Source organism: Carassius carassius, chromosome 29 (genome assembly GCF_963082965.1).
Source record: "Carassius carassius chromosome 29, fCarCar2.1, whole genome shotgun sequence".
Classification (NCBI taxonomy): Eukaryota; Metazoa; Chordata; class Actinopteri; order Cypriniformes; family Cyprinidae; genus Carassius; species Carassius carassius.
The window spans coordinates 24,618,885-24,643,750 of NC_081783.1; the positions used below are offsets into that span (position 1 = coordinate 24,618,885).

At 36.0% G+C, this 24,866-nt stretch overlaps 1 long non-coding RNA gene across 1 annotated transcript; it reads left to right on the plus strand.

The window, feature by feature from the left end:
- The first annotated feature begins 15,087 nt into the window (after positions 1-15,087).
- LOC132110209 (uncharacterized) lies at positions 15,088-17,146 on the plus strand. The gene is made up of 3 exons (XR_009424616.1): positions 15,088-15,275; positions 16,244-16,393; positions 17,038-17,146. It is a non-coding gene; the product is annotated as an uncharacterized LOC132110209 (long non-coding RNA).
- Positions 17,147-24,866: the final 7,720 nt, after the last annotated feature.

Here is a 24,866-nt window from a genome sequence, read left to right on the forward strand (position 1 = left end):
TTTGAGAGACAATATCATTATTTATCATGTACTTTTTTGATTAACAGCTTTGCAGACTGTTTACATTGAAGGATAGCTACCTTACAAACTGCATAAGAGATATATTTTGAAAACCCATTTGACCTGCTCTTTAATACAGTGACTCAAGAATGTGCTATAAACATTTCAAATGGGTTAAATCATGAAAACAAATTTTATTTAATCTAACGAGATAAAAGAGTTTGATGTACTTTGTAAGCATTTAAGTACCAGATACGAAACCTTTCACAATCCAAGAAGACAAGGTCACCGTTGACACTCCAGAGTCAGGTCATGTTTGGTTATGACCCCTGCTTGATTTAGTTCTGATTTTGGATTACCCTATTAAAGCTCACACTGCACTTGGATCTTCCGTCTCCTGTGTTCCCGTACGTGACAGAAGGACTCCATCAGATCAGATCCAGCGGTGTCTGATTTTTTTCTCCGTTCCCCAGCCAGCATGGAGGAGCGGAGGAGAAGATTCGGTAAACTAACCACCCTCCGTCAAAGGGGGAATGAGGTGGGTGGTGTAGCACAGGAGTTCTGGATGTTGGCGGTAGGATTGGGGTACAATGATGAGGCCCTGAAGGACCTATTTAACGGCTACCTGGATGATCCTTTGCCGGGGTGGGAGAGTGGTCGCCAGCCCAGCGCCTCGGCGCAAGAAGGCCCCCAGCCCAGTGCCACTGCGCAAGATGGCCGCCAGCCCAGCGCCACTGCACAAGATGGCCGCAAGTCCAGCGCCACAGCACAAGGTGGCCGCCAGCCCAGCATCACAGCACAAGTTGGCCGCCGGCCCAGCGCCACTGCACAAGATGGCCGCCTGTCCAGCGCCTCTGCACAAGATGACAGCCACAGTTGATCCTCCAGAGTCGAGTCAGGTTACGGTTGACCCTCCAGAGTCAAGTCAGGTTCCCGTTGACCCTCCAGAGTCTAGTCAGGTTCCCGTTGACCCTCCAGAGTCGGGTCAGGATTTCGTTGACCCTCCAGAGTCGGGTCAGTTCCCCGTTGACCCTCCAGAGTCGGGTCAGGTCACCGTTGACACTCCAGAGTCGGGTCAGGTCACCGTTGACACTCCAGAGTCAGGTCAGGTCACCGTTGACACTCCAGAGTCAGGTCAGGTCACCGTTGACACTCCAGAGCCAGGTCAGATCACCGTTGACACTCATGAGTTAAGCACTACCACAGTGAGACCTCAGGAGTAAAGTCAAGTCACCGGTTATCTTCAAAGACAAAGTCAAGTCACCAATGACCTTCATGGGCAATATCAAGTCACCAGTGTTCTTCATGGGCAAGGTCAAGTCACCGACTATCTTCATGGGCAAAGGCAAGTCACCATTGATCTTCATGAGCAAATGCAAGTCACCATTGTTCTTCATGAGCAGAGTCAGGTCACCAATGATCTTCATGAGCAGAGTCAAGTCACCATTGATCTTCCTGAATCCAGTCTAAACTCTGCGGAACTACCAGAGTCTCTCCATGTCTCTGCTGAACTTCCAGAGTCTCTCCACGTCTCTGCTGAACTACCATAGTCTCTCCTCGTCTCTGCTGAACAACAAAAGACTCTCCACGTCTCTGCTGAACTACCAGAGCCTCTCCACGTCTCTTTTGAACTATCGAAGCCTCTCCACGTCTCTGCTGAACTACCAGAGCCTCTCTTCGTCTCTGCAGAACTTCCAGAGCCTTGTCACGTCTCAGCCGAACTCTCTAAGCGCTCTACTGATCCTGTCGTGGCCACGGAGGCCACCCTTAACTTGTCCATGTTCTCTGTTTCAGACTTGCCTATTCAGACTTGCTCTCCTGTGTAATTGATCCCACTGTGGTGGTCCTCAGCGCCACCCTGGTGGGCTCCTGTCTCGACGGCATGGTTGTGGTGGTCTTCTGCGCCACCCTGGTGGGCTTCTGTCTCGACCGCACAGATGTGGTGGTCTTCTGTGCCGCCCTGGTGGGCTTCTGTCTCATCCGCACGGTTGTGGTGGTCTTCTGCGCCGCCCTGGTGGGCTTCTGTCTCGTTCGCACGGATGTGGTGGTCTTCTGCGCTGGTCTCTGTTTCCCTGGGTGTCCACTAGTGGTCTCACTTCCCCATAGGCACCTCACCGCAGGCACTACAATTCCCACAAAGCCTTGTCCCTTCATCACAGTAATTGCACTACTGTTAATTGCACTCAGGTGTCTTCACTTGATAGTCATTACCTGCCTATATAATCCGGTCTGTTTCCATTTGTTTTCATGGAGTCCTTACTTTCTGTCACCAAGTTTCCTCGCGTTCCTTGTGTTCTAGTTTCTTGTTCTCTGTTTGTTTGTTTTGGACTGATGTTTGGTTATGACCCTGCTTGTTTTAGTTCTGATTTTGGATTTCTCTATTAAAGCTCACACTGCACTTGGATCTTCCGTCTCCTGCGTTCCCGTACGTGACAGTTACTTGCTAAGCTAGGTGTCGGATGCCAAGAAGAAGCTCACTTTCAAATTCAGCATGCATTTGATTATACATGCTAAACTAATAAACAAGTTGAGAAAACAAAAAAACAAAACAAGGTCGGTCTAGGCGGGCAATGATGGCAGCTGGTTGGGGATGTACAGCTTGGTGAAGGATATGATAGAGTGGGAGGCTTGAGCCTTTGGCTTCAGCGTGAGCCAAGCTCAATGTCTTGAATTAAATCCTAGCAGAAGCCAGGGAAGAGACCTGAGCAAAGTTTAATGGGAGAATTTCTGGAAGTAACCAACAGCATTTCGGATGCGCTTGAGGGGATAACAGATGCTAGTTGGCCGATGAGGGAGTTGCAGTAGACATGAAATGACTCAGGCCTGGATTAGGATCTGAGTAGTTCTTGAGGAAAGGACATATTTTCCGTTTGTTGTGGAACATAAAGCAGCAAGACCCAGAGTTTGCCTTAATGTTGTCCACATAGGATGATTCCAAGTGTTTTAAAACATTTCTGGCTTTCTAAAAATGAGTCAATTTGGATGCAAGTTAAGCAGCAGTCTAGCCAATCTGTTTCACTCACTGTGTTTTTTATCAGGAATCAATCAAACAAGCATTTAAAAAAAATAAAATAAAAATAAAAATAAAAAACCTTAGAAGCCAAATTATTCAAATCTTTGCAGGGGCTGAAAGCAAGGGTTCGGCTGAGTTGTCTGAGTGTGTATATGCAACCTTTTTTTTGTTTTTGTAGTTGAGTATTTATTTAGCCTCGAGATAAACTATGAAAAGGTTTAAATAACAAAAAGTGGAATTCTAACTAAATAATAACTGGTTTCAGTAATTTACATAATCATGCTTTCCTTTTGTTCTAGGTGTTGTTTATACTAAAGTCATTTCTGATGAATCAGATGAGAAATATGCATCATTTACAAGCCAAAACAGTTCCGAACAAATGCTGTATTTAGGTGGATTTTGATATGAGAGCACAACAGGAGATGGACTTTTTCACTAGAGGAAGCTTTATGGATCAGCGACTCATGCTTTGGTTAGCAGTGATAATGGTAGCATTTTATCTTAAGGTGTCCTTGTTACATGTTACATGTACTTACTATTCTATTATTATGCATAATTACATGCAAGTAACACTAAGCCAAACCCTAGTCCTAACCCTAACTATATATAAAGTACATGTAGTTAATTAATATTGTGCAGTACTTAAATGTATAATTACTTTTCTATAATGTTAATACCGGTACATAAATGTAGAATTAGTTGTTACTAGACATGCATACTTTTGAACGAATACATTATTTTATTGATTATAAGTAATAAAGTTTATTAAACCTAAAACTACAAGGTGATTGTTTTTCAGTAAGCAACAATCATAAACACCGAGTCCTCTAACGTTGTTCTGCATAATTTAACAAGTTGTCATCTTTCTAGAAGGTTCTGAAGATTAATTTTTAAGTAACTGCTGGCAGGTAGTAATTAATCTACAGCTGTCACCGCAACATCAAAGATGCACAGCTAGAGAGAGATAAATAGTGAAATGCTCTGGAGAGAAAGAGAGAGGTAGAGAGTTGGTATTACTTCTACTAGAAAGACTCTATTTGAATATAAATTTAGCTTCTCATTTAGTGCTAGAATGGCATAGACTCTGTCCCTGTCCTTGTCGGATTCTGTAATAGGATATCCTGCCTGGACAAGGAGTATAACCTCAGTCAATATTATTATTATATTAGTATAATAATAATTAAAATAAAACAATTTACAGACATTACACTAATAAAATCTTAATTTGAGGTCTTATTCCCAGTGTACTCAATGCTTTATTAGATCAAGCCCTATTCAGTGGGAATACTTATAGAGTTATTTTGGCCCTTATATCTCATGAGGACAAGCAGAAAAGACAGAGGAGCCAATCCTAATCACTTACATACTGAAGGACCATTTTACTATGCGTGGGAAGAAATATACTTGAACAACTTATTTCACTGTGTCCGATAAATCACAATCGAAATGATTTATGGTGGGGCATGCTGTGTGGGAATTTCTGTCTGTATGTTCAGAACCTGCTCAGTACAAAATCTGCACAGGTGCGAAGAATAATTAATGAGCAGAGCTCAGACGGAAGTTTGATTTGCTTTCATTTCTTCAAGCAACATTTCTACAGGCCTTAATTAATCAAATGGCTGTTTATCTTGAAGCAATGGAGAAAGACATGAAAACAGAGATGAAATGAATGCTGCAGATGTTATTATTTCTTCAGTTCTTTTGACAGTTCTCATGACTTTGACATGAAATTATTGTCCGTGATCATTATTTTCATTATTTTCTGTTGACTTTGAGAAGTGCCTCAGTGTTCCAGTGCACCAAAACAGGATATAACACTTCCAAAGACATTTTCATTTCAAGTTCAGTCTTTTCATCTTTTACCATGTCAGTCAGTGGCTCTGCTGCGGTTTTCACTTCACTGAGCTCATATAACTGATTGCTAATTCTTTTTCATCGTCAATCGGCTATGGACCTTTTTTTTTTCCTTAATAGCCGTGAAGTTGCAGGCAGTGCTTTTAAAGAAATCATGCCCCCAGGATGGCACGCTATAAAAGTGTTTTTTTTCTACACCATAAAAAAAAGGTTGACTTCTTTTTAGAAAATGAATGCAACTATTTGACAAATGCTAAATCACTGACATGTTGATAAAAAATATAAAAAAGAGATGCACATTCATTGCAGAATGACACTATTTTTATTATTATTATTTTATATTTTTTTAAGTCCAGGTTTTCTTTATGCTTGTGAGTGGATGTAATATTCAAAACTTCTTAAAGGGATAGTTTAAACAGAACACAAAAATACTGTCAACAATTATCCTCCTTTGACTTTCATTCTTCTGCAGAACTTCGGAGAAAGATATTTTGATGAATGTTGGTAACCAAGTCATTTTGGTTATCACTGCCATCCATTGTGTGGATAAAAATACACTTTTCCCTAAATGTCTTCTTTCATGCTTTATGAATGAACAAACTATTTAGGTTTGGCACAACGTGAGAATGAGTAAATGATAACAGAAGTTTTATTTGTTGTGTGAACTATCATTTTAAAGTTCTGTTGCATCAACAGTGTATGGAACTGATTGCTGAGAATCAAAGAATGACAAGTCTTCATCTTTTAGATTTCTGAGGATTACTGAACGATTCAAAAGCTCAAATCTGGACATATTCAGTGTTGGGGAAAGTTACTTTAAAACAATACTGAGTTAAGCCCCTTCAAACCAAGAACAATAACTATAACGATAATGATATCACCGTCCACACTAGCAGACGATATTGTCTATTTATTCTCAGTGCATGTTTGTCTGCCGCTTTAATTTCTTGAGCTCATTACAGCAGGATGGATTCTGATTGGCTGTCAATGTTTGTATCATTCATCAGCTAGAAAAAATATAATCCTGGAAGTGATTCCAATGATATTGTTTCTCTGTGCTTTTATCGTTATAGCTGTGGTATGGAATCTGACATTATTTGCTTATTAGTATTATTAAACTTGGTCATCGATGTTCAGCAGTAAAGAGACTAGTTAATAAAATGGGATTAAGGATTTATATATATATATATATATATATATATATATATATATATATATATATATATATATATGATATATATGTATATATATATATATATATATATATATATATATATATTTAACACAATTATTGCAGGTATGTATCATATTCTGAGTTTGCATTTTATTCATTTTGATGAATACTGAATCTGTTTTTGTGCATGTGAGTAAATGTTTGTTCACATTTGGTGTAGAACTACAGTTTACATGGTGCACATACTGTAATGTCTCAGGACTTATGATTTCTCTTAACATGGGGACAGAAGAGCAGTTAGTCAAAAAAATAAAAAAAATATAACACGTAAATTAGATATTTTCTTGTAAATTAAAAAATAATGTGTTACTTGAAAGAAAAACTTTCAACGTAACTTGCATTACTTGTAATGTGTTACCCCCAACATTGGACATATGTGACCCTGGACCACAAAACCAGTCTTAAGTCACTGGGGTATATTTGTAGCAATAGCCAAACAAACATTGTATGGGTCAAAATTGTCAATTTGTCTTTTATGTCAAAATTCATTAAGATATTAAGTAAAGATTATTTTCCATGAAAATATTTTGTATTTTTTTTTTTTTTACTATTAATGTCAATTTTTTTTTTTTTTTTTTTTTTTTTTTTTTTTGTAATATGCATTGCTAAGAACTTCATTTGTGCAACTTTAAAGGTGATTTTCTCAGTATTTTGAATTTTATTTATTTATTTATTTTTTGCACCCTCAGATTCCAGATTTTCAAACTGTTGTATCACGACCAAATATTGTCCTATCCGAACAAACCATTCATCAATGGAAAGCTTATTTATTAATCTTTCAGATGCTCTATAAATCTAGGTTTCGAGAAATTGACCCTTATGACTGTTTTTTTCTTTTTTTTTTTTTAGTCCAGGGTCACATATGTGATAGAATAGGGGGTTTACATTAAAAAAGGGAAGTAAATACCATCCTAAAACCTCAGTTTTATCCAAGTAAGATCTCTCATTGTGTACTTATTTTCACACAATGTTGTAATTCAGGCCATGCGAAGTAAATCGCTAGCGTTTAAATGTGTTCTCCTCCACAGAGTGTGGCCAATACTATTCAGACCTGCTAGAGTATATTGTAATATCCATGGACCATGAGTTCCGCACCCAAATGAGAAGTTTATTTGGTGGGGAATTCTGGATGGTCAAGGTCATCTTCACACGGCTTGTCTGAATTCCCTGCTTGAAGATTCCTGAGTGCTAGTTACTAAAGTAGCAAAGTGTTGGCATGTATCAGGCACTCCTAATAAAAGCTCCATTGATTGGCCCCTCAGCAGGCCGCTCCACAGGATTAGCTAAAAGATCCCTCTGTGTTTCAATGTGCACATTGTCTCCAGAATTTGCTCAAAGGCAGGCACTGAGTCCCCAGTGCAAGAGCTGTTTACCCCAAGCTCAGTGGTCCTAGACCTCTTCTCCATTGGGAAGCACTTCCAAATCCTGACGACTACATCATAAATGCATTGCTGAGGAAGAAAGCAGGAAAAAGGGAAATCAAAAAGGCCCTTTAGTGCACTAGCTTTCCTCACAGAGCAACATTCACTGACATATCATGTAATCTCCTGCATCAGCAGTGGTTTGAGGTGCTTCACAACACACCTTGTTGTTACATACCTTCCTGATCTCGATGTTCCTCATATAATCCGAGCAATCCTTGCCCCGCTCAGCTGGAAAAGCCCCCAGAGAATCAGATCTGTTTTCTGTAATTACTTGTCTGTGAATAAAAAAAATAAATAAAAAATAAACTAAAACATCTTGCAAACCTCGGCTCTGCAAATTTCTGATCTACCCCATTCAACCACACAAAAACCTCTACATCAATCCTTTCACAGGGGCTGCAGTGTCATCTGCGCTCTTTATAATGAGGCTTTCATCCTCTGCGAGCGTCTAGCAATTAGGATGCAGGTAGTTACGTAATGGCAGAACAACAAATGCTCAAAGCTGCCTCCAGAGCAGTCTCAACATGTGATCCTTTCTTTTTTTCTGACAGGAGTCATCGAAATGAAAAGAAAAAAATGGCAAAGTGAGGCTGTCTTGACAGGAACCTGGGGAGAGGCACGCTGCTAGTGTGCTGGATATGCAAGATGTTTTTTTATCACCGTGACGTATCGGTGTCAAATGCTTCGGTGAAGGTGATAATTTGGTGTATGACTGAACTCAGTGTAGAAAAGACATGGAACCTTGTCATGTTACGCTCTGAGGTTTGTGCAACAGGGCTGTAATATTTGTGCAGCACCTGCTCTTCACAACAGCTTTGTGTGTTGTAGTGAAGGTCTGCTTTATTTATGCTATAAAATATAATATTAAGGGATTATGCATGGAGAGGCAGTCTCACAGATGGCTCTTAATTGGTTTGCAGGTCATAAAAGAATGCTAAATACAAATAAAAAATGCAATTACTTGATTGTGCGTTGTGAGGTAGGAAAATAAATCAGCTTTTAAAATGGAGGATTTGAAATTATTTTAGATTATAATGCAAACAACAAGATCTGTATAACGGTATAACATATTACTTGCATAAAATGCATATATACAATATATTGCTCTATATCGCACATAATATACAGAAAGAAAGAACGGAAAAAAATAAAATTATTATTATTATTATTATTATTATTATTATTATGGTTTTTAATGGTTTTGCTATTATAAATGTAATTTATTTGCTATAAACTATAAATCATCAATCAAATGGTAGAAAACTTGTTGTAGAAGACTGTATACAACATGTTTCTAAGCAAAGTTTTGATTGAATGTTGATCTTTGAGAGGCCATAAAAAAATGTGGGTATTAAATGTGATATATTAATAGTGTTAAAATATGACTCACATTTGCCCTACATTTGGTTCTTAGCTTTTCCTTACACTGATATTGCATCACACTTGTCATTTTGACAGATCATGTTTCAGAAGCCTATTTGATAAGTCAGAAGTTGCTTATGTACAATATAAACATCCAATAAGCTTCCTTCTCAAACTAAGCTCATCTGGAGCTGAGCATTCCCTGGTGACTGGGTATACTGAGATACAATGTCTTTCCCATCCACAGTCTAGCTTCATTTTCCAAGTTAAGAGCCTGTAGAACAACGATTCCAGTGTGTGAAAGAGGCCCACAACATTGCATGTGTTGCATCAGTATATAGACATTCCACATTTTATGCTTTCACATTTTTGTCTTGGGTCAAGAGCTCTCAGAAAAGAAACCAACACAAAAACATCTACATGATAGATTTAAAACAGCATACTGCAATGGCATTATTCTATAGGAAATATCCTGAAAATCTTTCCACTCCATAGTACTCAAATCTTTAATTTCAGAAATTAAAAAGCGATAATAATTAAATGTATATTAAACAACTGAAACAAACTAATTTTAAACTTTATTTAACTAACTAAATCAATATATATATATATATATATATATATATATAATTTTTTTTTTACTGTATTCTGTTTTATTGGCTTTATTATTATTTGTAGTAGTATACTATCTATTTACAAACAATAATTTTAATAATCAAAATGCATGTTCAATCAATTGAATTCCTAACATTAAAACTAACAAAATCATTATAATTGATAGTTAATTAAATATGAATTTAATATACTAATTTAATAATGTAAAATGAATGTTACATTATTAAGCATTACACATAATTGAATATATGTAGTAAATAAAACTCTCACTGTTCTTTAACACGTGCTTTTTAATAAATACAGACACTACTTCATATTCCAAATTTGGTTTATTGTACAGCCCTACTTCTGATTTATTTAAAATTGTAATATTTTCGTGACATTCATGACAATGTGGAAATGACAGAGAGGCTCAAAATCACTTTCTAGAACATTCTCATTCACCATCCCTGAATGGTGGAATGATCTTCCCATCCCCATCCGGAATTCTGAATCCCTGAAAACTCACCTCTTTCAAAGCTACTTGACTTCATCATATATATATATATATATATATATACATATAGTTATATATATAACCTTCCCCTTTATTTATTCCTTCTCTTTCCAGCTTGTAATTATTTGAACAATGCCTAAAACTTTGTATTACAAGCACTTACTTCCTATGTATGTTTGTCTATTCAAGAAGAATCGCTTTATGTATCCCCCAATTGTAAGTCGTTTAGATAAGTATAATATAATATGATATACTATAACATCCTTTAAAAACATGCTGCCAATTGTATTGTTTTCTTCACCAACAAAACATGTCTAATGTTAAGAAAGTAGACATATTTATTGGTATTCACAAATAACTATTCAAGTTTAAGCATCAATGTCCGTGGCCCTATGTCCAGATAACTCTGCTGGGGATGTGCATTCCACACCATCACTTTCTGATTGGCCAATTCCACTATGCGCTAGCAGCTGTGAGAGAATTCCTCCCTGAGTGCAGAAGAGACTAAATGCCTTAGAGGACGAGATGAAAATTACATGCAAGTTTTAATGCTACTGATTTTTTTCCAAAGTTGTTTATCTTAAACTGTCAATGTTTTTTATTTTATAGAGGCTTTTACAGCTTGTTTAAATAAATGTTCAACAGTTTACCTAGAGGAACAAAATTCCTCTCAGGCCAGACAGGTACCTGACACTGATTCCCCTTAAGACGAGGTACAACAGAGAAATGCTTTTAGTCTGAAAAGCTTTTTTATTTGAAACCACTATGTCTAAGCTTCCACCAAAGGTTTACAAATACATCAATGTTTCAAAGAAGGACAAGGGAGAAGCAGTGTGAGGATAGACAGTGGGCACCAGCATACAAAAGCCTGAATATACCCACAGGGTCCACCCATTCCCCAAGAATAATGACGGTGTTGGCGAGAGGACTGTAAGTCTGAAATAACAGTTACTGAATAGGAATCCACGGGCTATCGGTCCTTCGTTTTGCCCACATCCCTGCTTCCTCTTTCACTAAAGGCCTTATTAATTCGGTGGGAAGCCATAGCTCAGCTGTGCCACTTTTTCTTTCTGTAAAACAAAAAAAGAAAGTTTCTATTTACTGAGGATTGACGATAATGTACCACTCTAGCCTAAACTACAGCAATTCCTGAAGCTGTCTTCAGCAAAGTGGAAACTTTAAGAGGGCTCGGTTGTACATGGAAATGTCTCCATTACAGATGTTTTGCTTGATTGTAAAAATATAGCAAATAATAATAATAATAATAATAATAATAAATACATAAAAAATATTATTCAACAAGTATAAATTTAAATGCAGTATATAATATATATATATATATATATATATATATATATTTCTCCAAAAAAACTATATATATATATATATATATATATATATATATATATATATATATATAGTAAGTCTTATGTACTGTAGAGCACATAGATATTCAACACTTTTATTGTTATTGAAGTTTTTGTGAGATTATTATTATTACTCAAGAAAAAAATTAAATAAAATATAAATATTTAAATAATTATAAAGCAACAGTTTGTAGACTGAACTGAAACCCTGCTAGACTGTCTGTCTGTTTAATATAATTTTCAGATTTAATTTTAAGGCATTATTATTTTTATTTATTAATTTCTTAATCTTAGTTTTACTGCTAGACTATTACAAAATCACAGTGCAAACTGTTTAGCCTAGCAAAAGCACAATGTTGCTGTCTAAATCACTCTGAGACCTTTTGTGTAATGTATCAGAATTTGCCCTCCACCTATTTCTCTGAATCTTGAACCCCTTGAATTTTTCAAAAAGGCTTTTCATGAAATATTTATGTACGAACCACCTCTGATCTTGTACTGGAGCACAATTATTTTGCTAACAGCATGGAATTTTAACAGGACTCCTGTAACTGGTACGTTACAACACATTGGAGGAAAGCTGCACTTCTGCAGGCTTCTTGAATCTGATAAATCTTCCCATTACCTCCTTTAATTCACATGAAATAAATTAATGCAGTTAAGTGTGACTGGAAAGGGCTTCTGACGGAACTTTGATTGAAAATTAAGTGTGGGTGAGAAAAGAGGTTATCTCTGCACCGCGCGGGCATATTATTAAGGCCCAATCCTGGCATGAGAGATGTGCTTTGAAAGAGAAAGCAGACTTTATTAATTGCAGTGGCCCACTGTGTCTCTCGAGGTTTTACCCAGGTGCCTTTCTTGTGTGGTCCATCAACAGCAGTCTTCTCCATTGTCCAGGAGCGGTGGCTAATGAAGTATTTAATGAACTTGGGGTCCGTGCCACAGAGGAAAAATCAGCAGTGGTCAAGAATGCAGCTTTCCGGTTATAAGTTGGAAATTGGCATGAACACTGCCAGGAAAAGCAGTGTGACTGACTGCTTGAGGTGTATAAAGAATGGAATATTAGATTATCTAGGAATGACGAATCAGCAAAACGCGACATGGCTTAAATGTTGTCACGGAGGAAGAGGGAATCTTTGCCAATATGAGAAGAAGACACAGATATAGATTGTCCATTTGAATGATGATTTAATCTTGCATGCATAGTTTCATATTCACATTGAATTGTAAATGCTGCTACAGTTTGCAGTATAGCAATTCATGAAACTGATGACATTGCTTTGAATTGATGTGCACTTGTGTATCTGCACTAATGTTTTCATGCAGGTTTTACCAACACTTCCACTGATGGCATCAAATGTGGCGTAACTTCGGTGAAATTAGTTTTTTAAAACTTTGAAATTAAAATGTCCAGTGAGAGAGTCACATTTAAAAATTATTTACCTACACTAAATCTAACCGATAGTGTTTACAAAAACGTACGATAAATGTATCGTTAAAACACATTTGCATGTAACCCTGCTATTTTAGCTTTCTTTTACAAGTTTTGAGCTCTTTTATCAGTATTTGGTCTTGTACTCTGCATCGCAGGTGCTTTACCAGGTGAGCTACCAAGCAAGTTTACCAAGTAAGACAATCCATGCATATTAGTTTACAAATAATGCATTATGGTATAATTGTTTGAGGTCATAACATGGTATTGTGCAAAGGAAGATGACATATAATTTCCTCCATAATCATATTTTGTGAAGATAAATATAAATATTTTGGTGGTTTTACTGCCTCTACTGTTCATTTTATCTTTAAACTGCAGTAGATTGTATGTATTAGCATGCTTTTGGAGAATTGCCAAACCCTATTACCCAGAACACACTTGAAACAGCATAGTGACAAAACAGAAAACCTTCCAACAACACCTTAGCTTTAACATGGGTTTGCAAAAGCAAGCACCCTTCATATTTTCTTGTAAATATCTGTACATGTATATTATTATCTCTAAGCAATACTATTAAATTCAGCATGTTTTGGCTTCACAAAATGTAGCTACATTGCAACAGAGTGCACAAACTGCAGTTGAATTGTTGAAGTGTTAGTCTTATCAGCTTCCTCCCAGGCCTGTTTACTTGGGTGTTAATACATCTGTTGTTCCTGTGATAAACAAATACTGAGGTGCATTTGAAAGTCTACACCTTGTCTCAATCATGTTAAAAACTTATTATATAACCAAGTAATATAATGAATAATGAGTGAATATGTATTAAATCACTTTACTTCTGTATTTTTCTCCATTGTAGCAACATTCACCACAAAGGCGAGGAGCTTTCTTTGGTTGTGGTGGTTTGAGGCTCAATGGTTCAATAGCCTGGAAGGAACATCCCAGAAGGATGACGAATCCTACCTGCCACTTCTTACAGGAGTTCAGATGAATATTTAGAAAGCTAAGCTGCTTGGAAAATCCAGGACAAGGATGATCCTTTACTCCCAGGAGCAAACCTCCATAACCAATTCCACTAAATCCATCTATGACTCCATGAGGTTCCATTTATTGCCTGCAAAAGATTAGTTCACCCAAAAAGGAAAATTTGGTCATCATTTACTCACCTTTCAAGTCTATACAAATGTACATGACTTTATTTCTTCTGTGGAACACAAGAGTACAGAAAATGGTTGCTATTTTCCATATTCTTACACTGAAAACTTCCAAGGTTCAAAAAGCCCTCCGATGCACCATGAGTTTCAAAAATGTATTCTTATGATTTGTGCACTATATTCTAGTCATATGCATCATTTTAGCATACATTTTATGTTGCTTGTATGTCCATTTTGAAAGCTTCAGGCCAGTGTTGGGTCTCAGTCCACCTTGTCGTGTCCTATTTTTTTAATCAATTGAGTTTAAGTGGTAGATGTTTATTAATATATATATATATATATATATATATATATATATTTTATATTAATTTTATGTTGTTACTTTATTTTATTTTATATTAAACATGACATGGATTCTTCTGTACTCTAAAAAAATGTCTGTGTCCAAAATATCAGGGTCCACCCGAGTCTTTCCAAGTCCAAGTTCATTCACAATTGCAGTCCGAGACCGATCCCTGAGTCCAAGTAAAGCCAGGCATACACTGTGCGATTTTCATTTGATTTTGAGCCGAATTAAGACTCGTGCGACTCTTTTTCGGGTCGGGTCGATTTTCTGCATTTTTGTGCGTCGTTCATGCAGTGTACAAGGTGAAACGAGAGGCGATTAACCTCTCCCGACAGGCAATCGGTTGGTCAGATGGATTTCTGACATGCCTCTCGTGCCTCTCGTGAGGTATCGCACTATTGAAGCAGGGCTACGAACCGATTTTCCACACACTGTTAGGAATTGATGTCATTTTTACAATAAATTTTACAACAACGCACTGTATTCATGTTTTTGTTGTAAATGCAAACGCATGATGGGAAATTAACGGACAGTCCTGTAATATTATTGTAACTACACCGTAGAAACATTTTTTTACAGCCACCGTATAGCATTGTGGGATCGCTGCTGTTTGAATTGTGAAATTACGCGGCCAACGGACGGTACCAGAAGTATTTTAACATTTTTGGAAGAAGGAACATGTCTCAGGTATGTTACATAAAATCTGTTTTATAAGTCTTTATGTATATTAATACTGGTGATCTGAGTGAGTGTTGATTGTTTAGTTTGGTTTATTTCAGAGGAATACGGTGAAGTTAGTTAAAATCGCGTCTTCATACTCTATCCAAATTTCCACCGCAGGAACTTTACCCAGAAACTATGGACTTTGGGCTGGTACTCGGTGTGCTTCCACTGCAGTTACCATGATCTAAATAAAGTTCTGGGTAAAAAAAATGCCCCTCAGAAAGTCCCTGCTCGCGAGGTACTTGTTCAAAGGTCCTGAACTTTCGGGAGTGGCAATACAACATTGTAATTTCAACCACCATATCTTTTGATAATTTTTTAAATATTACTGTCACCGTGTCATGAAAGGTATAGTGTTTTAACTATTTCAGGTGAGAATGTAGTTGTTTAAAACTTAAATATGCGGTTTATTTATAAAGACTGCGCCTATTTAAAAATGTGTTTCGCCGATGTCGGAGACGGTCAACTCCACGCGATCAGTGGGAGCTCAGTGATCATGAATCCGTCGGGAGCACTCTCAACTCGGTAATACCTTCTGACATTTGCCACTGGTTCTGATGTCTCTTTAGTGGTTAAGCATAAAATATAATTTGTTTTGGGTAAACCTAACAGGTAATCTTTGGTCTTTATTCAGTTAATCTATTAATATGTTAAAATGAAAAAAAGAGACAATAGGCTACTGTTTGATATAATATTTCGTTTTATATAAAGTAGGCCTACACATTTGCCTGAACTTCATTTCTGCGGCTATTAATATGTTTAACGCATGAAAATGAAAATGAAAGGAGGCAGTGGTGTTTGATATCATATTTCGTCTTATTGAAATGAGGGGGGGTCGGTGGAAACGCGGCATAACTGTACCACGGTCATGAATGGTCAACGCAGAAGGAAAAGACTGAGCGGGAACAGCTGTAGACACACCGCAGGATCAGCTGCACACCGGCTGCTAAATGGAACATATGTTTGCTTGGTTTAAGCCCTGTTAATAATTGTTACATGGATATATGTCAAAGAAGAAAGGAAAGACTGTAATTCAACATAAGCCTATTGCATCCATAAAATGCCTAGTCTAAATTAGGAAAAACCATACAATAACTTTGTCTCCCACCTGATAAAATTGGTACTTTTGCCCATCCTGCCAATACTGCCACTCATGCATGTATGTATGTAGTGTATCTTTCTAATGCTCTTTTAGTTATCATATTGTGTATGCATTTCAGAAGAGGCACTAAGTGCAGACAAATGGATGATGTCTTTGGAAGGGACAACTGTGATGGGGCCCCACAACAACCTTCTGAATAGAGTGGCAGTGACCTTAGCTGTCTACGTGTTTAACTAACAGTATCCTAAAGAGGCCTCAAGCACTCAAGGTATGTTAAAACTGTTTGCACACTTATAAAGAAAATAGATCATTCTCATATGGAACATCCGATGAATCACTTTCTTTTTGTTCAGTATTGTTAGGCTCTATGATATACTCTATGCATTGATGTCAAAAGACAGGTTTCCATCCAATTCCTTTGCATCTTTTAAGTGCATTCATAGAAATTTGGCAAAGAAACCCTATAACTTGAGAGCATTTCCATCAGCTCTTTTATGTAAATTAGAAATGGACAGGAGAGTAGTCATGAAACGCTGTGGGATCAAAACTTAAGGGGCAACTTAAAACACCTGATAGAGTTGCAACAAATGTGCATTTATGTTGCATTTATTAGTGAGTCAATCCACATAAAAAGTTTTATTCACATTAGAATATTTTATGTGAATTTGAACCGTTTCCATTCAGGATTTTTTTTTTCAAAAGGTTAAAATGTGCCATAAAAAGCTGGATGGAGACAAAGATATTGCTATTAAGTGTCTAACATAGAGTAGGTATTGCCCCGCAATACATTTATGTAAACACAGAGAAGTCTGACAGACAGCAGTTTAACATTAAAATTTTCATTAATTAAGTAAATTTTTGGGGTTAAAGGGGTCATATGATGCGATTGTAATTTTTCCTTTCTCTTTGGAGTGTTACAAGCTCTTGGTGAATGAAGAAGATCTGTATAGGGTGGTCATATGCGCCATTCATACGGGACACGTCCTCGCCAGGATTTTAATATTGCCTAAAACATCCAGGTTTTGACTGTTTGCACTGCGCAAGCCGATCGTTGTGTGAAATTCATGAGATCTAAAGAGAGCAGAACAAACAGCTCCTTTTGTTTTTTTAATTGCTCTCATGTGTTTGTTCGTTCGTTTGAATTGAAACGTCACTCTTAAACGCTGTTTCTTTAAAAAAGGGAACCTACTTTGTTTGGCCTTCCAAAAGAGAACACGACTAGAAAATCATGTTTATATCACGCTTATAATGGGTTTTGACATTATTATGAAATAAACATTATAATTAAATGTTTATGTCTCGTCGCTTCGGCCAGACAGGGCACAGTATTGGCATAACATTTCAGTCACACGATAGCTAGATAGATAGATTGGGTAGCTGGTCAATCAGAGCACACTTCGCTTTTCAGAACGATGAGCTTTGTAAAAATCAACACGTTTCAGAAGGCGAGGAGAGGAGTACCTGTAGAGGAGAAACAATAATGTGTTTTTTTTAACCTTAAACCACTTAAACATTTAATTACACCAAATACACAAAATAATGTTCTTTTTAGAAATGCCATATGACCCATTTTGCAGACACTTTTGTCCAAAGCGACATTCAATTTACAGGGCATACAGTGACATTATATATTTAGGAAAAACAATGTAAAAGCCAATGTAATTCTAAATGTTATGTTTTTAAATGTGTTGATGTTAAATAAATACATCAAGCTCATTTTTTTTCTTAAAAGCATGTAGGAATAGTTTACTTTTTATGTTTTTTATGTTAGTTTTACTTTTTATGTTTTCACTCTCTCTGTTTTCAGAGCTTTTTGTAAAATCAACTCCAAGATGTCAGCAAAGCAGAGAAGAGACATGGGCTCAACGCACATGTCTGCATCCTATTGAGAAGACTCCTGTACTTTGAGTTGATGGGCTAGTATTGATGCCCACCCACACCCCACAGCTTCCCCAGTTCAAGACTGGTTGGGACCTTTTGTTATTTATTACCATGTTCCCCCTGATGATAGACTGTCTGGACGTCTGGAAGTGAGCTAGATTCTTCAGTGAAACTCTAATTTTGTTTGTATGGGAAAAAAAGGTTTGTAATATGTGATGTTGCATAGTGTGTTAATTATAAAAAAAATAAAAAAGTTGCCATTGTTTTGGTTTTAATTTTGGAAGATGGAAAATTGCAGTATTTTATTATATTTAGAAATAACAATATGTATATACATATATGTTGAATTACAATATTCAATTGTAATTGTCTCCTGTAAAATTACAGGAAATTTTTGCAGTAAATGTACTATGATAAACCATATTGGCCACGTCTTCCAAGCTACCTGCGCGTCCAGATACGCTGACGCCTTTCGGGGGGGGGGTATTTCAGTAAACAGATTTCGCATATCACCAAAGCAGTGCGTTTATCCCGGGAAAGCATGTTTATTCTGAAACAGCCACAAATATCCGGATTCTGAGGGATCCTACGTGTTGATTCCCCAGGTATAGACCCCTTAATCGCTTACGTCACTGTGACGTCACCGCTCTAGCTGGAGACAAAGAGCGGTTTCAGTAGACAGAATTGCGCATATCACCAAAGCAGTGCGTTTATCCCGGGAAAGCATGTTTATTCTGAAACAGCTACAAATATCCGGATTCTGTTGATTCCCCAGGTCTAGACCCCTTAATCGCCTACGTCACTGTGACATCACCGCTCTAGCTGGAGGCAAAACATAAGGAAGAACTCATAGCATGCGCACTAAAAGTTTGAGGATTTGACTTAAAATGTCATCCTGTTGTGTTTTTGGCTGCCAGAACAGAGGGAACATCACTTTTTGTTCAAAACTAAAGTTTTACTGGATCCTGGCAGACATTCCTTCGCAGAAATCAAGAAGACAATAGTGGTTGAATGCAATACGGCATACAGACTGGACGGAGACGATCATAAAAAAATGCTCGTGTTTGCAGTGCACATTTCATATCAGGTAAAATAATCTATGCATATGGACTGGTGTGTTGGTTTTATCTAGTACAAATCAGCAAATCTTTTTTTATAGTTGGAAAGTCGCCAACCTTCAGCACACTAGCTAGCTTAAATGTTAAACAAACATACAGCTATAGATGTGTGTGCCATCCTTTGAATGGTCTCTTAATAATCTTAATAATCTACATTGCTAATCATAGTTAGCCCAGCGATAGGTTACATTAGACAATAAGCCTTGACAAAATTCCCCAAACCACCTGAAAGTAATTCATATGTTGTCTAAGAAATATCCAAAACCTGGTTAAAATGTTTCCAATGAGAACAATATACAAAAGTAGCTGTCACGGTCCCGCAGAGTCAGTGACTGTACAGTACATATTCAGACAGTTCCGAACCTTCTTCTCCATCCATGTTTAATAAATCCCTCCTAAAGCGTCCATGGTCCTCATTTGTAAGTCACTTTGGATAAAAGCGTCTGCTAAATGAATAAATGTAAATGTAAATTTAAAACGTGCTAGCTTACGCATGTTAACATTGCATCCACGCCTCTTTTTGCCTCCAGCTAAGCCCCGCCCACCCGGAGACGTTGCATTGTTTACAAACTTTTAAGGGGTCTATAGTGTGAGCAGTCAAATCGCAACTCAAAGATCGGACCGTACAGTGAGCACATCAAAATCGTGAGCTTTGGCTTTACATCGCATGCGATCTACTCGTACAGTGTGAGTTGGTACCTTGCCGAAATCGCACAGAAATCGCACAGTGTATGCCCGGCTTTACTCTGCTTCAGGCCCAATTCACTGTAACACCAAGCAAAAGAACAACAGTCACAGTCTTTTTCTTTTTTTTTTTTTTTTTTTTTTTTTTAATGTTAACAGTCAGATTTTACTAATAGCTTGTAGAACCTCAAGTGTTGTTGTAAATTGTTAACTATATTAATGAGTGACTGTGTGAGTAATTACGTGCAAAGACTAAACTAATTAGCACTCACCTGATGATGACTATAGTGTCTGCTGTGTTGCTGAGTTCAATTAAATCCAATTCCAAAAACAAATATATGCCACAGTCTTCAAATAGCTTTTGGAGAAGACTGAGATAACACTTTTGAAATGTATTCACAATTTCCAAAGCACAAATGAATATTTATACATTTTTATTATTATTATTATTTTTTTTTTTTTTTTTTTTTGACACCTAATGTTTCTGCACGATAAAAAACAAACAAAACCAGTTTTTTACTTGCTAACTATTGGAACCAAGCACATCTCTGAAATCGTATTATGCATTCTGAAATAGAAAATTTTACAAACAAATGTGGAACAAGCCAGTACAGTGCAGGAATGTTTTTTTCTGCAATCTGTTGGGTGTGAAACTCACTAATCTACATCCAAACAAAGCCAAATTGAGCCCATTTGGCACTGATGTAATTATCACAAAAAGAAGAATTATCCACATATCCAAATCAAGAAGTATTAAATACCTGATACTTAATAACAGAATTGAGAATGGTCCTGTCACTGGTTTCCCAATTCTATATTATTTTCTTTCCTAAAATTTTGGCATTATAAATAAACTGTCACTTTCCTTGTTGAGGCAAGACATATTCTCTGAAAGCAAGTCTTAACTTTTATATTTTTACATTTGGTTGTTTTTTTCCCCCTTCTACTTTGTCTTCCTCTGACCATGAAACTCAATCCTAGTAAAAATAAATAAACAAATAAAAATGCAATGTGTCATAGGCAGTATATAAGTCTACTTAATTAAATTAACATAGCATTTTCCATTACCTATTTTCATAATTCTATTCTATTCTATTCTATTCTATTCTATTCTATTCTATTCTCCAATTCATTTAACCTGTTCCTATGAACTGATAAAATCTAATTTGACTGATATTATTGAAGTTTTATCTTTGTGTTGTCGCAGAGTAGTAGTAAACATTTTGGTAATAAGGTTCCATTAGTTAAAGTTAGTTAACTACTTTAGTCAACATGAACTAAGCAAGAACAATCCTTCTACAGCTTTTATTAATCTTAGTTAATGTTCATTTCAACATTTACCAATGCATTATTCAAATCAAAAGTTTTCCTTGTTAACATTAGTTAATGCACTGTGTTAGCATGAACTAACAATGAATAACTGTATTTTCATTAACTACAATTAACAAAGATTAATAAATATAGTAATAAATGTATTGTTCATTGTTTGTTCATGTTAATTAATACATTAACTAACATTAACTAATGGAACTTTATTCTAAAGTGTTACCAACATTTCTATAATTTGCCATTATACATACACATTTGTTTTCCTTTCTGGGGCATTTTGTCAAATTTATTTTGTCTTTCACAGAAGAAACAATTACAGAAGGTTGGAAAAACATAAAAGTGAGTCAATGATGACAACATTGACATTTTTTGGGTAATTTTATCCCTTTAAATGAGTATCAGTCAAATTCGTAGCTTAAATAGACGACAGGCTCTGTCTTTATTTCAGCTCTGGGCTTTAGGAAATCATGAGGGATTAAAGAGGATGGTTAACCGTTCTTGAGCTGAGAGAGGCATGAGTCTGCCTGAGCTTTAGCTTTAGCCTTTATTTGCTCTTCAGCCTAATCTCACTAAATGAATTGTGGGCCGTCTCACCTTCAGAGCAGCTGAGACATGCTGATGCAGTAAACACTCTCTTTAACGTGATTATGTCATTTTTGGTTCTTGGTCAATTGTTTTTGTTTGGCCTTCATTTTTAATTTTGCAAGGGTCTCTCTCAAATGTATTAATATCTGACTGCCCCCTTGTGGATTAAACTGACATTCTTTTACTAATAATAACGCAATAATATTGCTACATTGACATTGATATGTATTTGTTATTTTTAGTTTTCTTTCTGACCCTACAGTACATTTGGTCCATTGCAAATATATAACAAATGCAAACATATAACTAACATACATGTTAGTTACTAAAACAGCTGGATATTTACATCAGTTACTCATTTCTCCATGAATTTGCAAAAAAAAAAAAAAAAAAACTGTATTTCTAACGTTTTCCATAAAAAGCAGCATTGAAACAAAATTGCATACAATATTTAGACTTGCTTTCAGAGAATATATCTTGATTATATCTTGATAGAAAATGATGGAGTGTAACCCTGGACAAGTGCCATTGTGATTTTATGATTGAAATGACACCAACAGTAATTTGAATGACCATTGTTCATGCATCTTCAGAATCAATGATAATTAATTGGCCTGGACTCTTTACCAGAAGTCCATTTATTTTATTGCATTGCTGTTTAACATTGCTCTTGCTACCCGCACTAACCTTTGTGTTTTAAAACTATGACAAGTAGCACAAAGCTACGTGTATGCAGCTTAAATCCTATTATTTTTTCTGCAATCAAACACTTTCTTCTTCTACCACCTAAAATATCAAATGACTTGACAGTGAAACGTCTGTTCTCAAAATGCACTTTGATCTGGAGTCAGCAGAGGAGAGCACTGACTTTTGAATATGGTAGAAAACAGTATAAATTCAAGTAAAAGCATGCTTTACCTAGGGTGAGTCAGCAACCGGCAGGTTCGCAGATTCCATCGCTGTGCCTTTGATCAATTTCTCCAGGCAGACCTCCTCTACTATTTACCACACACATACAGACCACAGCGCAAATCAAAACACATTTAACACTCATTAATGTAGAGGATTTACGTTTCTTCTTATTCTTCTCATGCTGCTTCTTGCTCTTCTTCTTGCCATGAGACTGACTCTTTGTATGAAACTCCACTGTCAAGAAGTGAGCTTTATTATATTGAATGTGAATCTTAAAAGTATTTTAAAAGCTGTACTTGGCAATGATGTAATATTAATGAAGTAAAATGCCTCTTAGGTGTACTTGAAGAGAGTATACTTTCATGACTATGAAAGTGCACTAAAAGTATTTAAAGTACATTTTAAATCAGCATATTTTAACAATGTTTTGTCATATTTTGAAAATATATTTAATTTGATTAATTTGATTAATTAGAGCACATGTGTTGTACTTGATAATAACTTTGACTTTTAATTTAAAATAGAATGCAATTAATGAAATGATATAAACAATAAAACCATGACAAATTGTTCAGGTGAATAGGGTTAACAAAAATAATTAATATTTATCATGTTACTTACAAAGCTGATTGATTATATTGATAACCCCCCCCCCCAAAAAATAAATAAATAAATAAAATAAAAATAAAAATAATATATGAATAAATAAATAGTTTTACGACTGAGTCATTATTTCATGAAATACGGGCTAATTTCTATATATTTCTAGTACAACAATTTAAACACTTGATGATGTCAGTTTCAACTTCTTGGTAAGATTTTTTTTTTCTCATTTTTGTCACTCCATAATTGCTTAGAACAGACAGAAAACACTATATTCTTTATAAGCCCCTCATGAAAAATGTAACATCATATTGGTTTAGAGTCTTAGAGAACCCAGATATAAAACATAAATACAATAAAATGAAATGTCCAATTTTAAGATTTTCTGATTGATGTCCACACTCTTGAGACTCACTGTAGCAATTGTATTGTGGGTTCATTTTATTGTATTGTTCTCTACAATGTGTGTTTTCCTGGGGCCAAATTGTACTGCCTACTTTGTGACAACACTTCAGTAACTTCAATTAAACTTCAATACACCTGCACTAATATCAGTCAAATGGGAATTGATTAGTTTAAGGGGAGACACTGCAGGCAAAATTGTTATTTTTTTCTGTCTTTTTTTCATGCACCTGTCAAGTTTGAGATTTTGGGCTTTTTGGTGTTTCATAAAGTCTTTTTTCTTTTAATTTTTTTTCAGAGGTGTGGAAAGAAAACATAAAAAAGACACTTTCTTTTCTAGCACTTTATCTATCTGTGTCAATAGATTTCATTTACAATACATATTTTTAAAGGCCGTTTTCTCAAAATTAGTTCTTTCTCTTACATCAAGCTACAAATCCCCACTTCAATAGCACTTACACACACCAGACTTTACATTTTTATCCATGACTATATCCTGAAGGTATTTACAAAGGTATTTGCTCATATATATATATATATATATATATATATATATATATATACGTTGTTTGATTATCTACACCATTTGAATCCCCCCAACATTGTGAAAATATAATGGAAAAATTTTAGATTTTAATAATAAACAGTTTAGTAGTTATCACGTTCAACAACAACAACAATAAGATACAGTAGATAGATAGATAGATAGATAGATAGATAGATAGATAGATAGATAGATAGATAGATAGATAGATAGATAGATAGATAGATAGATAGATAGATAGATAGATAATGAACTGATCATTTGAAAATTCATTGGAAGTGTCAAGTACATAAAGATCTTGAAAGGCTCAACTGATGCAGCAATCATTAACTTTTTTTTCAGTTCCAAGAAACAAACAAACAAACTAAGAGGTTTTGGAAGTTGTGGTATACACACACTTTGTGGTTTGTTGATTTCAGGTGAAAGCATTTGTGAATAGACATTTATAAGTACCCATTATAAAGCAGCAGAAATAATGATTGGTTGCACTTCTGTCCTATCGTCGTGACTCCACGATAAGCTTTGCTCGCGGTGTAGCTGTATATCGTCTCTAGGGATGTAAACCCACACACTATAGACATGTGTAAGCAAAATTACAGAACATTTTCCTTTCAGCTTATCTGAACCCACACAGAGATAAGCAGTCCCAGAGAGATGTGAACTGATGCACCTGCAAAAGCATT